The 16,388-nt window shown below is 35.8% G+C and overlaps 1 protein-coding gene across 1 annotated transcript in view; it reads right to left on the bottom strand.

Moving 5' to 3' along the window:
- SUPT3H (SPT3 homolog, SAGA and STAGA complex component) overlaps nucleotides 1–12,493 on the bottom strand; it is an 87,965-nt gene extending 75,472 nt beyond the window's left edge. Inside the window, exon 1 of the mRNA XM_086625577.1 lies at nucleotides 12,447–12,493. The gene's annotated coding sequence lies outside the window, so the exon portion shown is untranslated. The remainder of the gene's footprint in view (nucleotides 1–12,446) is intronic.
- Between the last annotated feature and the right edge of the window lie 3,895 nt (nucleotides 12,494–16,388).

Genomic DNA, 16,388 nt, shown 5'->3' with positions numbered 1-16,388 from the left:
CTTGATAAAACACTAAACCAGAAACTGCTTTAAAATAACTGCCTGCCACAGCACTTTTAGCCAACTCTTGCACCTGGTGCCGAGAGAAAAAGCCAAGTGAACTTTCACTCACTTGTTGCATGTCAGCTTCGATGCAATGTCTTTCTTCTGTTGTGTTTAGATTTCTAACTGGAAGAGACAAGCAAGCTAAACTAGCAGCCAATCAATCCCTAAATTCTAAGAATGCAATAAAATTTGATACCAATAAATCTTTTCTTTTAACAGCCAAAAGAGATTAACAAAGTTATTTGAAATTTTATCCTCTTCTGTTCTTTCACTAGGACGATTACCTGACAATCCCATTGAATCGAATAGCAAAATTAAAAGAGACACAATTAAGCTTGCACATACGCATTTATGCATATCCCTAGTAGGTCCTCCATTATTTATTAGCCTTGATGTATTTTTCTTCCTCTTACAATAAAAGTTATTACACCTTTGGATTGTCAAATAAAAACCCAACTGGCTGAGACATAGACCATCAATATAAAATAGCTTTGCACAGCTTTCCTCCCAACTACAGCTAGTCGACTTTTTTCAGCTCTGTCATTCATTTGTTTCATGGCATGGGGAAAATCCACTGAGTCTTCTTTGTACTTTAAGTTCTCATCAGTAAAGTGATCCAATTTTTTTCCCTAATTTGGAATGACGATGGCCAATGTAAGATGAAAATGACAAACAATGTAAAAACATATTCAAGAATTAGAGATTATAAAAACAGTAGTTACTGAGTATTGTGAGAATGGTTGCTAGGAACAATATCTTGTGAGTATATTGAAGTTGATATATAGCATCAGGCTGTGTATCATTATGGAAGTGCTCGTTAATAATCTATATATATAGATGCATATATGCTTGCATATATGTGACAATGCAAAGATGCACGAATTCAGACTTCCATGTGTATGATGACGTCCACAGAAGACACACTTCTCACAATACTTTCCATTTTACCATGAATTCTTGCCTGGAATATAGAATCTGTCTCTCCTTTCCTTCTTAGTGCTGTGCTCTCCTTCACGGTGACGACAATGACCACGTTCCACCTGTTTCATCATTATCCACCTACTTTTTCTGGCCTCACCTGAGATTCAATTTAGGAGCAACACATCTGCTGACTCTCACTCCATTTGCTACTTCTTTATGGCTTCCCCATTATCAGCACTTAATGTCCTGTAAAGCCACTTCCCAAACCCATTCTCCAAACCAGACCTTCTGCAAGCTCCAATGCACCTGACACTGTTTCTCTTTCAAACCTCTCCACCTCCCATTTCAATTTTTCCAGTTGTCTTGCTATTGAATACTTTGAGAGAGGGTTATGGGATCCTCTTCCAAACTCCTTCCACTACAAGTTTGTTTTCATCTTTCTTTATTCCACTTCTTTAAACAACTCTCTGCTGAATCTCAGGCTTCCTATTCCTCATTTGCAACCTGGGTTCCTCTTTTAGCTCCAGAATTTTTCTACTACAAGAAAGAATATATGCATTCCTATAAAGTTGCACCTAGTTTTTGTTCCTGATCATCTTCTCTCATCATAAATCTCTGGCCTTTTTCCCAACTCTGATCCACTTCAGTAGATGCATCACATCCTGCCTACTTAGTCTTCAATTTTTCTTTGCTCTCTGGCACTTTTGCTCACAGCGCACAGATGTCCTCAGCCTATTCTGTCTTTTAAAGAAACCATATCTCAATCCAGCCTGTCTCTCCAAATCTTTTCGCATTTCTTTCTCTCTCTTCATCTATAAAAAAACACAGAACATGCAGTTTTCAGCTAATGCACAGACTTCCCCTCTTCTAACTCTGTCTTGGATCAGCTCCAACCTGACTTTTCATAAATCCCCTTCCTTAAAACTCTTCATATACGGGACACTATGTGCCTTTCCCTGGCCAGAAATCTGGGCCTCCAGTACGTCTTTATTTTCTCTGACTTTTCTGCTGCTTTTGACATTGTTATCATCTCCTTTTGCCATCAGAGAAGTTCCAATTATCCTCTTTCTGTTTTGAGGCTTTTGTCATGGTGACTCTATCACTTTCAGGTGGGAGCTGCCCAACTAAACATAGATATCTACATCTGAGCTGATCACCCAAGGCATCCTTTGTAGTCAATAGACAGAAATCACCATTCTGGGTCCAAATTCACCTCAACCTGAAAATAAATGCCTGAAAGAAGTCAAATTATATCCTGCAAGTAACACGTCTCTCTCTTGTCTCTGATGATTCATCTGTGAGCACACTATGACTGGTTCACAGGAATATAACTATGGATAGGCAATAATGTAGTATAGTATCTAATATGCCATATGCACACAGAGTAGTACAATGCCTTTACCCAAGATATAAAAAAAATGCACAGTCTAACTTGGCAGATTATATGTTGGAATTTAAAGGAAGAGTGTATGAAAACAGAGCTAGCTATACGAGCTCGGGAACACTTATTTAAATCACAGATACAACTACTGCATGGAGTCCACTGCACTTAATATCTGTGTTGAAAATAATTCAGCTGAATCGGACTGACTGTAAAGCATATACGTGTTTGAGAAGATTACCCCTGTGTCAATTGGTACAGAGCTCCTGATGCGTTTTCTAAAATTTATTTCCCTTATGCCCTCCTCTGATCAAGCCAACAACTCCACTACCTCATGCAAAAAATGTCTTATACCAGTCACGTAGCTCTTTTAAAAAACTATTTTTCCTTTAATTTTAAGTCTTAAAAGCACAGGAATTGTGCAGGCGATGGGTCTGTAAGGAAAAAAAGACATCCCTGGAGGGAAAGCTTCAGACTAAAGTAGTAGAATTAAACAGTGACATCTGGCTAAAACAGTTTACCAAAGTTAATGGAAGAAGTTGTTTATGATCACATTCTGGCCTTTTAGAAGATTGACTAAGAATCAAGGCCTTCCTCAAAAGGTGACCATCATCTAGGTGAATATTCAGTGAATCGTCACTGCTGCCTAAACCCATCACTAAACCACAAAAATTCATTGACAGTTTCAGACACAGGTGCACAAAATTCTTAATATGTTTTCTTTTATGATGATAGATCTTCAGTTAACATACAAAAAATCTCTAGTATGAGAGTCAGAGAGTAAATTTTACTCTGTCCGTTGGTGTCTTTGTCAGGAACGGGTTACAGACCATACTTGCATTGCTCCACTTATTTTCAAGTCTGAGATAAAAGATTGTTTATGCTAGTTTTTGTGTATAAGTTATTTTCCGTCTACTCAAGGACTGTGCTGCCATCAACACTCCTATCAGGTAGAACTCGTGGCTTGAAGATAGAAGAACGCAGAAACAAAAAGTGTTGACATCTCCCGCAATTAAATAAATACTGAGCTAAAGGTTTCTGCTGTTATCATTGTTTTTGTTGGCCAGTGACACTTACAGACACAAAAGAGTCGTATTTGCCAAAACTAAAGCACTTAAATATTAAGAAAACAAATTTTGCAGTGCTTCAAGAAGTAAAACAGCTTATGCCAAGTTTTCCAGTAGTGCTGTACTATTTGCACTTCCAAAGTAATTTTTTTTTTTTTTTTTTTTTTACTCATGGCAACACCTTTGCCTTCAGTTACTGCTTTCTTTTGAAAAACAACAAGAATGGAAGATGTTGACAAAAGAGGAGAACTTTGATATCGACAGTTACCTATTAATAAAGTGTAATATTAGAAACTCAAGACCTCTGAACACTAGGTGTCAGTGTAAGAAATGGAAAAATATCAAAAACCTGTTGTTTCCAATCAGGTGGATTAGCTAAGAAACCAGAACCAGCTGTGACCACATTTCCTCGTAACTGCATAACACTGTTAACAAGCCAATCTTCCTAAAAAAAGTTATTCTGAAACTATCAGGTTTGCTTGAAATCAGATAAGGTGATTTAAAACTACAATGAATTTGCTCTGTTAAACACTCTGAGATGACCTTTAAGGTTTATGAGTTACACTTAAAGACCATGCAGAATTTAACACTACTCTTTTTTCGCCATAGATACTCATAAATCACTTTGTGTCTTTCACAACTTAAAGTTTACAGTTTTGTTTGACAGAATCAATGAAAAAAGAAATAAAAAAACACACTGAGTGCCGAAAGTCATAGAGGTGAGATGCCTCTCACTGTGCTTAAGCCCAGATTTTACATCGATGGCCAGAATGTTAAATAACTACCTTAGGAGATGAAGAGTCATGTCCTAGAAGTGCCTGTTTACATTCCCTGACACAAAAGATGATCTGGCATCATTACCTCAGGTATAGAAAAATATGTTTGCCTTTATGTTTGTTCAGGTGAATCCACTCAGGATGTCTGACAAAAAGCAGAAGGAATGTTACCCTCCACCGTGTACTCATGGCACTCCAATTATTTCAATAATTGAACAATTATTTGAAACAAAGCAAGTAAGATGATAAAAATAATAATTAAACCTCCATTGTTTATTGGATCCTGAAGCTGATTTCAAAGATACACAGATGCTTTTGAAAGCTAACTTGAGTTCCATCTTCCTAATCAAATATCCATGTGTTGCACAAAATTGATAAATTTCAGATTCTTTTCATCTAGTTTACTAACCGTTGCCAGAATTGGACTACTAGATGAGATGGGTCTTTGCTTATTCATATACTTATAATACTCAATTTACATCATACAAACAAGTTAAAGAAAGAAAGAAACCCTGAATATCAGTTTTCCATTTGACTTCTGAAGCTTAGGATGTAATTATCATTTTCCACAGACAGAAAGATTGCTCCTTCATTTCAGCCCAGCTAAATGATTTCAGACATTTTTTAGCCTTTGTCAAAAATACTCTTGGCAAACGCCTGTTCAGTCACAAACACTTTCAATAAAGTGGACTATAGAGTAAAACCATCGACAAAATTACCAGAGTGTATCATATTGTGCAACAAAAATCTAAAGATTACTCTTTAACTTCTTAACTTTTTCATTTGTTCCTTTCTAAAGAGCTAATCACCTCAAATCTCGTAGGGCTCCAGCAAAATAACAAGCGACATCAATATAAGTAGCCAGCACACCCTGGACACTGTGCATCTGCACGCCGAATGTCTCAGCTCATCTCAAATCAGCCAAGATTTCAATAGCTATTAATCTATGCTATAGCCCTAACAGTATATATCAAAATTAAACAGAGGATGTATTTGTATTTTGGAAACTCAGGCTAGGATCAGCTTATCAGTTGATCATAAAAGCCCCAGAAGCCGAGGTAATTGAGTACATATACATTTAAGAATGCCATAGATTCCAAAGCCCCTATGAGTGAAATTTCATACATACTTAATTCCTCTTGCTCAACAGCCTCAACAGGAATTTGATGTGTTAAGGGCGAAAAAAACAGACCTCTACATATAGACATATATATACACATACATGTAAAACACACATAAATCTATGTCATTGTTATTAAAGACCCAAAGGCTGATAAAGAAAATCAGGAAATACTAGGATTCTAGCTGCCTGCACTACCTTCATTCTTTACATTTCATATGCACTACAATACAATCTTTAACCATTGATCACATTGCTTTTTCCATTCAATCTAGTAAATGGTTTGGATTTTTTCCTTTGTTATTGAACACGTTGCTACAATTATGTGGGCATAATTATTCATTTCCTTTTGTTTGATTTTTTTTTTAGGGTTCTTAATAACAGTATCTTATTCTTTACACTTTTCAGGTCAGTGAAGTCCATCACCACGGGATGCTGAGCAGCATCTCTATATGACAGGCAAAAAGCAGCAGCTCTGTCTCATAGCATGTGTTGACTCCACAGAAAGATCCATGGGAAAGAAAACATCTGACCAAGTAAGTCCTTTCTCATCTTAAAAGAAAGTACAGAGAGAGCCCAGACACCCTGATTTGGATTCCTGAACTGTCTCCTGAAGTAGACAGTGTACTTTAGAATGAATATGTCTGAATACAGTGAAGAACAAGTAGCAGTTAACGTTAGAGTAGAAAACTCAGGACATCACTTTTCATATCAATTACCAGTGAAGAAAAGGGAAGACTCCATCAAAAGCACACAGAAGACTTCATTGTTTCCAATTTAAGTTTTCCATAAAACATCTCCTTAAAAGACATTTTATAATACTCTAATGTTTTAAAGACAAAATGCTGTCTATTTGCTCAAGTAATCTAAAGTCAAGTGCTGGCCAATCAAGAAATATCAGAAAAGAAAAAAAAAAACCAACAAACAAGAAATTGAGAAAACATGGTCTTGTGTCTGATGTGGGCTTTTCTAAACCAGTGTCATCTTCACCCATGAACAACAGATACATTTTTATAGAGCTCCTTTCGTTCAGGAGTAATAGCATCTGATCTATGTAGAATGGCAGTGAATGCATTGAGTCTATTCATTTTTTTTCACTATATAGGAAAAATATATATACTCAGAATGACAAAGTCCACGCTATACTATTCTGTAAATTGAACAAAAAAGTTTTTTGAAAAACTGTCCTTCCTTTTAGAATCGCATAAAAATCTTTCAAAAAATTAAACATTACGAAGGGCAAAAAATAACGTTAAAGATGCAATTTCAATTAAAGAAAAACAGAAAAAACTTACTCCTACCAACGAAATAAAATAATCTAAACAGTGACCACATTTAAATGATGTAAATGCACGGAGAATTGTTAAAAACTGCTTACTAGAGACAAAGTCTCTTCTCTTCCATCACATATGAGCAATGCTAACAAATGCACATTGCTGGTACCCAGGAAATTTTTTATATTACAGGCTTATTTTCCAGTTTGATTTCTTCCAGGGCAGGTGTGCCATGTGTTTGCCGCAAACGTACGCATGTTGTTTAATTTACCCAACGGTAGGAACAAATGAATAGTCGAAGGATTTTTCCCAGATGGTTTTTGTGAACTCCTTTATCCCATTCATGTAAACACACGGCATGTTCCGGTTTGCTGAGTTGTATATACACCCTATGACTTAGTACAAAGTCTGAATGTTTAGTTAGCCAGAAGATTGTTTCCATCCTGTGATTCATTAGGTCCCTATGGTACCCTCAACTTCCTTTATTTTGTACAATCACAAATTATATTAGTTTGTCTTATTTTGATAACCCCTCTAATTAATGTCCTGCACAGGAAACTTTATTACTGTTTTAAAACAGACTCATAAAACAGGGACTTTTCCCCTTTACCGGGGTGGCATAAGTGACAGCTGCATGTAACTTTGGGATCAAGAGCGAATAGCGCTTCACACTGTTTGTTTTTATCAGTGGGCAACTTCTGTTGCTGGTTTCCATTCTTTCTTTTTTAAAAGGAATGTCAGAAATTCTACAAATGTGTATATAAAGGTTACAAGTCTAATAGTTCAAAACCACAGTAAACAAACCTGGAACTGTATGATTTCAGAACAGCATAGAGGTTACATACACTCAAATGACTAATTCAGTTTGTGAATGAATAATAAGTGTGATTTCATTAAAAAAAAAAACACAAAACCAAAAACAACTTGTAAGAGCAGGCTGTAAAGAACCAAGAAAGCTCTATCCTTGTTTCTGTTTAAATCCTCACTTTTCCTACTCCTGTATCTCATTGTCATTGTCTTTTTCCCTGGATGGGCAAGTGAAGGTGAGTTTTGTCTCCTCCTTCTCCCTTCTTTTTAAAATGCAATAAAATGGTTAACAGCTGCAGGAACAAAGCTGGGAAGCAAAGAAAGCACACCACATTCATCCAGAAAATGTACAGCCTTTTGAAAACACAAAATTCACGCCGATCATTGTTTCGATATTTAGCATTTTATATCAGTAAACTTATATTTATATTTGTCTGTATTTTCACCATTCCTTTTCCTAGTTGTGACAAATGACTCCACAATCTTTATTTAAGTATCTACTATAAAAAGCAGATTACTCCACAGGATGGATTTATTCTGGACTTACTCAGGACTTGACATAGTGCTGAATCTCTTCATTCCACTCTAAGTGTTCTACCTAGGAATTACTGCCACAATTTAAAATAATCTATGTATTCCAGTATAGATTATTCACCTGCTGACCTATGTTCTGTGCTTCGCTTGAGACCAGAGGACGGATTCTGAATTAACTGTACTATCTGTGTAAGAGACAATTAATTTCCAATAGTAATTAACCAGGAAAAAAAATTATATATATGCATATGCAAAGTGTTCATCTATGCATATATGCAATCTGAGACCGAAATTATACTCCTACGAAGGAAGTAAGAGTGGAATGTTAATAATTATTAGGTTATATTAAATTAAATTCTTCCATAGAAAGACAAAAGTCAGTTAAAAAAAAAAAAGTTGGGCAATCGATGTTTCTTTAAGTTGACACTATTGCATTCTAAAAAAGTCAGTTGAGTGGGTTTGACTTAAATCATTTGACATCATCTGGAGACATCAGAGTCTATCTTCCAGCAGATATACATTAGCTGACAGGGAGTAAATCACAATTCTATTAACATGAATTTTATCATTTATGACAGTCCCCACGATGACTTCTCACACTTTACACTTTGCTACCATACTCAGCATGCCTAGAGAGTAAACCACTGGTAGTTCATTGTACTGGTAGTTAAGGTAAGTCCTTAATAGTCTTTTTGATTTAAGTAGTACATCATGATCTTATTGACTATTAGCCTTTGAACATGACATCTGAAGCATGAACATGGAGCTATGGCCCTACCAAGAAAAGATACTACAAGATCTTTAGTTTTTAATATTATTCTAATAATACTACATTTTTCTATGATCTAGTCTAGCATGACAGAAATTCTAGACAGATATGGTCAAGGTGAGCAGAAACTTTTCTTCTTTCTTAAATATTACATGAAACAGTTTCCAGATGCTTTTATATCTGTGTATGTGCAAGACTTCAGCTATCTGATGCCAAACCTCTCAACGGGAGTTTAATTACCAATAAAAATTCCTATTCCATTTCTTTTAGCTACAGCCTCTTGACAAAGTCTTGAGAATTTACTCGTCCTAAAGCAGAATCTTTGAGTATCCTTTCTAAGGGTCTGAATAGATACTAATAGATTATTATAGAAGATGATGCTTCAAAATCTTACTGCACATGCGAGTTGTACTGAATATGATGAAAGAACAAACTAAAAGAGGCCTCGTTGCACTTCAAACGGTAAGTAATTTAAAGGCTTGTCCCCTTCTGATTGACATCTTTTTGCATTCCATGTAGAACTTTTTTATAGGAACAATTTTCCTTGTAACAGACACCTACTACAAGTGCTTAACTATAAAAAACAATATAGCCTCGATTGGAACCTCTAGTCTTAGCACACATAAATAAATAGTTTTAGGGGTAATATTAAGGCATGTATAAATACATATAGTTCAGTTACTAAACAAACACTATCAATCAACAATGAATTTAATTTCAAATTAAAACAAATTCATTGCACTCTTCAAATACATTGTTTGAACAAAAAATGTACAGAACTTTCTCATTCTAGGGTGTTTTTTTTGTTTTATATTACTTGATATGCAAATAACAAAATACTTATTGTAATTACAACATATGCCTAAAAATTTCAAGCTCATGCTAGCATTCTTACATGAATTGAATGGAATTTATGTCTCAACTTTTATGCCTGTCTCCTAGATATTCAAACCCCAGCAAGACATCAAATGATCCCTTTATTAGCCAGATGAGGAAATAAATTACTCAAGAATTCCTCTCATCTAACATCTAACTTAGGACGACGTGAATCATCCTCTGGAGATGCTCATTTCCTTCTATGCATTGATATACACTTTTAGTAGAATTTCACTTAATGTAAAGCATATCATTCAAAATACACAAAAATTCCGATCATAAAATGTGAAGCAGACTTTTTAAAAAGTCTGTTTTTCAAGAATTTGACTTGTTAGCGCAATCATCTGCTGTGGCAGCCAGCCCTCATGAAGTATACAGTGGTCTGAAGCAGTGACCACATAAATCTGTCCAAACTAGCTCCTGATTTAATAGAATTCAGATCAACTTTGAAAATAGGAAGATGGTACTATAAACCTCCGAGATATCAAAAGTCAACCAAAGGTAATCACATTGGTGACTTATTTTTAATTAAGAAGCTCAAACCTAGACTTAATCGACACGTATGAGCTCTTCTTACAAATGTTTACTATGAAATATGTATGCAACGTGCCAGTTTTACTGCAGGCACAAAAGTAATTTCTACAGTTTAGCTTTATACATGTATTATGGATGGGAAAATGCACATGAATTTTGAGAAGTAATCATTAAATTACATAATGAGAACTGTGTAGTCATTAAAATGAGTAATATGACAAAATCCAGGTAGCAAGCAATAAATTTACATCTGCCGTCAGCTTCAATTATAAAAATAGCTTTTTTCTAGTCCTGGATATATATCCACGTGAACACCTACATCTCAAGTGAAAAATTAATATAAATACATAATAACAGCTCAAAAAGGATGTGCAGTAATTAAGGATGACAAATGTGCAAAAATTGCTATCAGAAGTCTGGAGCATGTAAAAAGCTCCTGATTTAAGAGTTCTGGCATGTGAATGTCAGAGGTCAAAGCAATGAGCCATTAAAGATACTTTCACTTCCTCAGAAATAAAGTGCTGTCTTGGGCTCGGAGGGGAAAGGTTAGAAAAGCTGTTTATCTGCCGCTCCGTTCCCATTCTTCCTTCTGTCAGGAAGCAGTACATGCTCCTACACCCCACACAGGGTTAGCCCTGGGTCATGGCCATTCCCCGAGTAAGCGCCCGGCTTTGATTTAAGTGCAAAGACCACATGGCCGCAGGTTGCGTTTTCTCAAAACTGTGCATTTTGATGTAAAGCTCAGCTCAGCTAAGCCTTGGTGGGACGTAAATCCCAGACTCTTCACCACGTTGTTGTTAAAGGAAGAGTGAAGCCACAGCCATTGCTTTGCATAAGTAAGGGGGAGTTAGGAAAATGTTATTTTTTGTAGTAGTTAGAGCTAGAATAAGAATTACAAATATATGCCTGGAGCAGCTTGTTAAACCAGTGGGAAACCTGTGGAGAGGGAAGAGACATTGTCTCCTCCCCAGGAGCCACAGGGCACGTTTGGGACAGACTGGAAGGAGCATAATAAGCGAAGAAGCCATAGCACAAAGACGCCAGGAGACTGCAGAGACAGGGATACACCACCGGGCTTCCGAGGTGTGAGCAGAAAGAAAATACCCGGAGGTGGAAGAGACCCCAAAGCGTTTTCCGAGATCCACAAAGCCACTAAACGGTTGCTGGATTAAGTGCGAAGCTGAAGGAAAGCACCTGTCTGCAGGCAAACAGTGGGCAGGGGGACGTTTATTTATATCACATTTGTACAAAAAATTTTTACATATATATATATGTGCACACACACAAATAGTCTATGTATAAATATATAAAATATAGATCCATTATATATGTACTTACACACACACATACATATATATATTTATAATATGTAGTCTGCCCTATTCTGAATTTTCTCAGTTTACAAAAGTTTTTAATTCTAGTTAATTTAGTAACAGAACCTAGTCAACCCTTCTGATTGCTGAAAGGGCTCATTATTGAGAAAAGATCTAGGAACTGGCAGCTCAAAGCTCTAGCTGAGCCAGGGACTCACCATATGTAAGTATTAGTTACAATATGTATTAGTAATATTTATATACATTATTCCCATTTAATGTCCACATCCATACATGCCGGTAATTTCATTTGAAGAATCACTATAATAAGAAAAAACATTTGTTATGGTTCTCATGCTACAGGTGACACGTAAGAGTACACCTTTACGAACAAAATGTCAGATGCCAGATTCATGCCATGGTGTAAAATACCATCGTTCATTTCTTACAAGGGGGTGTTGAACTTGAATGGAAAATTATGGAGAGGTTCAAATTTAAAACTGCTCCTGACAGACAAGATTCAAAACAGGTTCATTTATATAACAATTTAACTGGCTTTCAGTACGGAAAAATATTCAGCATTTCTTCAGCGTTTTTTGACAGAAATCAACAGATCAAATAGTAAGAATATCACAACATAAATATTAAGCAATAATGCATTAACATAAATGCTAGAACACAAAAAAAAATATGAATGAAGTCTTCAGATGACTAGCCAGGTTTTTTTCTTTTTAACAACTTGACGTTTTTAATCAAAAAAATACATCAGCTTTAATCCCAAGGTTAGGTAGGGCTGCAGATATCACACAAACACCCCATATAACCATAAGCAAAAGGGCACACACTCTAACTGCAAGCCTAACAGTAGCTTCTACAGATTATTGAGGCCAGAACTTCACCCTCAGTTTCTGTGGTTTTTTATTTGTTTCTAAAACCAGAACAATCTGTTATTAGTCATTTGGTCACGAAACTTTCATGGTGCTTCAAGGAGTTTTAGAGCGAAGATTATTTTAGAAGTTATTTTCTTACCAAATTGATCAGCTGAGTGTGGACGATGTCTTCCACCAGTATTGCAGTTTCCTGGAGTGGCCTGCGAGCATCTCCTAAGGAAAACCTGAAAGAAAGAGGTTTATTGCAAGCTTATGAAAAGGAGTCAAAAAGAAACAAAGTAGGTGGTTTCTAGAAAAATAAAAATAAAAAAACACAGGTAATAACAACAGGCTTAATACACCTGTATGTACAGAAAAGGATCAGTCAGTGTGGTGCAAGGAATATACACCAAAGTAATCTGATTAAAGGAACAAAAGAACTGCAAGAATGTATACTAAAGCACATGGTGAGAAAAAAAATTGGAAAATTGAGGAAACAGGAAAATCCAATTTGTAGGAACATTTGAAAAAGAACAGTAGGTAAAGCAGTAGCATGTGCATTACTAGGAGTAATTCTGTACTTGCAGACCTCTTCGCTTACAAAATTACTAATTAACTATTTTAAAAAGTAAAATGCTAACACATAATCTAAATGCTAGTGCTAAGACATGGAAGGAACTACTATGAATTAATGGTAAACATTTTTATGTATAAAAAAGGCTCTTAAAAGTCTACACAGCAAGATTAAATGACATAAGGTCATAAAGAGATGATAGTGTTTGTATAATATTGCAAACAAATGGCTAAATCATTGCAACAGGAGTCATTAAATGAGAAATTGTGATGACGGGCTTTTTGCAAGGCTTTATCTTCTCTAAGAAATACCAGAAGTTGCTCTCTCCACCTGTCTTAACTGCTAGTCATTCTGCTAAAGCTGGGATTGCTCCTTCCATCTGGGATGGGCAGTGGCCATCACAAGCCTATTGAAAGAGACTGTAGATGACGCAGAAATCTGAGAAAATCTAGACCTTCAGTTTGCAGCACCTCTGACCCACTGCAGAGCCTGAGTGTTTCCCATACAATGCCCCAAAAGCCCTGTGAAAGGATTCATCTGAAATTGGAATGGTGGGCTTCAGCTCCAGATCCAGGCAGAGTACAGGGGCACTTAATTTGAAACATCTAAGAGATTTTAAGTGGGGTTGACAGATTTTTTCTTTTGTTGGTAGCTGCACTCTTTCAGAGAGGCAGTGGAAGACTCTGTAAAGGTCTGTTAGTGTCCCAAAAGACTGTAAGTTGCAACCAAATGCCACCTCTAATCACTCCAGCTTAGTGAGTCTAGAGAACTTAAGCCCTCCCTAAGCCGCACCTTCATCTGGGTAGTTGAGCTGCAGTTTAGAGAAAGGAAAAGGTCTCTTATTCTATGTGGTTTCCCTTCATCATATAAGGCACAGAAATATGCTATTTGTTTCATTTGACTACAGTCTCTTCTTTGCTTCTGAAACCTACATTTTCAGCTCAGTCCCACATAGCAGAATTGGGGAATTCCAAGATTCTAGCTATGGCTCCTTGTTATACACATGTATCAAAAGCCTTCACAAATTTCATTGTGCCACACACAACTTCGAAACGACTTCTTAATGTATCAACCACACCACCTATTCAAGAATGATGCTAAAATGAGTAACCCTGGTTTTGCCTATTTAGTCAGTCATTTGTGTAAGTGATAGAGGATTCAGGAACATCAAAATCTTTCACATTCTCTCATCTCAGTTCTTTTATTTATATAAAAAAGACCGGCACCTTTTTTTCCATGTTATGATGAACAGGATCAAGAACTAGCTCAAGCATTCTCACAATATATAAAAAATTTTGTCCTGCTACTTATGCATGAAAGACAAGAGAAATGACTGTGATGGGATAAAGAAGTGATAAGAAAGCTCTGGAAAAATGGGGTACTCCTCTTGCCACATCAATTGCCTCATACATCCACACCTCTCCTTCTGTGACAGCAAAACCTCTTGGTTTTCCAGATCCATGACAAACGAAAATCAATCAGAGTCATGGATAAATTGCTTCAAGAAATTGGCTCAACTGACTTCCTACATCACCTTTATGTAGCGCAAAGCAGGTGGAGAGCTATGGTCTACAGTTGCTTGGACACCTGCACATCACAGCTGTCATCAAAGCTGAATCTCTCAATCAGAATAAACTAGTTCAGGTCTGGTATCTTGTATTTGTACTTCAGTATCCTGAAACAGGCACAGTATTTCTGAAATAAAATTATCCAGCAATGGAAGTCTCATGAAAGCAAAGGAATTCATGAAATCAAAGTCATCAACCATTCCAAAGGTTTACTGGTTGCTCTAGTTTTGGTCCCTCTGTATCTGACCTTTGGCTAAATCATTTTTTAAATTTAAAACTGTTAATTGGTCTCAAATTGGTCTCAAAATGGTCTCAGTGGGGCTCAACTTTGGCTCACTTCTTCACATAAGAAAATATCTTATCATTACACGCAAATCAAAATAAATCCTCCACTATTTCAGTCTTAATATCATTACAGTGAAAAACAACTTGCTATACTTTCAAATATTTCCTCCAGGTATTTCTAAAAAAATGTTATCTCTCCTACTAAACAAGAGTTTCTAAAATAAGAAAACTTGTACGTAAAATATATTCATTGTAAATTAAATAGCACAGGCCAAAAATAACACTACTGTTTCTTATAAAAATAGTGAAATTTTATTTATAAGCAAGATTCAAATCTTCATAGGTGACTGAATATATTGATTATTTCCCTATAAAGGCATTCTTCCATCCTGCAATAAAATAAAACAATATTTTATCTATAAATAAGTGAAGAGTTACACAGTAGGTTTTTTTTTCCTTTGTCTAATAATGAAATTATATCCAGTATTCTTCACACAGCATTTGAAATTCTAATGATATCGAATTTCAGCTTAATATGTGTAAGAGCACAAGAACTAGTCGGGCAACATCTGAGCATAACCCACTGTACTATACTAGTCACAGCATGAGGAAATTACACTCTATATTTGTTCCCTATCATTTGCCTCTCTTGTTGACACTATCAACATCTTGAAGAGATGGTCATGTTTAATAATGTGGTGTACAACATCTCTAAAATGAGCACAACTCAAATAATTTTTTCCTTTATTATCCAGGAGTGCCCATGTCCATGAATTATAATGTCAGATACTTCCTAGGACTGTGAATACAGCACAGCAAACAATCCAGATACTGTAAAATATTTTATAAAATGCAAATATCTGGATATTATATAGGGAATAAATATAAAAATAGAAATATTTATTACCATATTACACTGGAATGTAAAATAGTATTAAAAACATCATAGATTCAAAACAAGTGCTCATATAATATAAAACTTGAGTATTTATTTTTAAAAAAAGCGAAGTGCACATGTAAATTAACAGGAAAATTTACTTTTTTTTTTTTTAATAGCATAAGGTATATAAACCCAAACAGAATTCAGTTATCAAAACCATAACATGTTCATTCTTACTTATTGGCCTTTTAATGTTTAAAAGTAATTTTTCTTTCTTTCTAAGACTTAAAATGCAAAACAAAAACAACCTTGTAAGAGTAGTAGCAAAGGCCTGGTTGTTAGCATTATAATCTTAATAGCATTAAGATAGCATTTAATCTTAAAACATAAATTTCTTTCATTCATGGTTTTACTAAGTGTTCCATACATACAAATGAAAGGTTTTTGGTTTTCTTTTCCCAAGACAACAAAGCTCAAGAACAAAACTCTGGTTTTGAAGCAGGATGCTGCCTCTACGTTGAGATGCTCTCCCTGTCTGCGTCTAGAAACCTCTCTCGCAAGTAACTATCGGCTCCCTAAATGGCACGAGAAGCAGAAGAGATACAATCAAGATGCAGCACATCATTGATCTGAGAGGAGACAGGCATCAACTCTTTTTGCTCCTTTCTGATGCAAAAGGATACGTCAGAGTTGATGCTGAAACGTGATGAAGAGAGATGCAAAACTCAAACACACTACTTGATTACACAGAAAATCAAGTTCCAGATCCACCTACTTTCTTCCTCCCTCACTTAC

Source organism: Tauraco erythrolophus, chromosome 2 (genome assembly GCF_009769465.1).
Source record: "Tauraco erythrolophus isolate bTauEry1 chromosome 2, bTauEry1.pri, whole genome shotgun sequence".
Classification (NCBI taxonomy): Eukaryota; Metazoa; Chordata; class Aves; order Musophagiformes; family Musophagidae; genus Tauraco; species Tauraco erythrolophus.
This window is presented reverse-complemented; position numbering and strand designations above follow the sequence as displayed.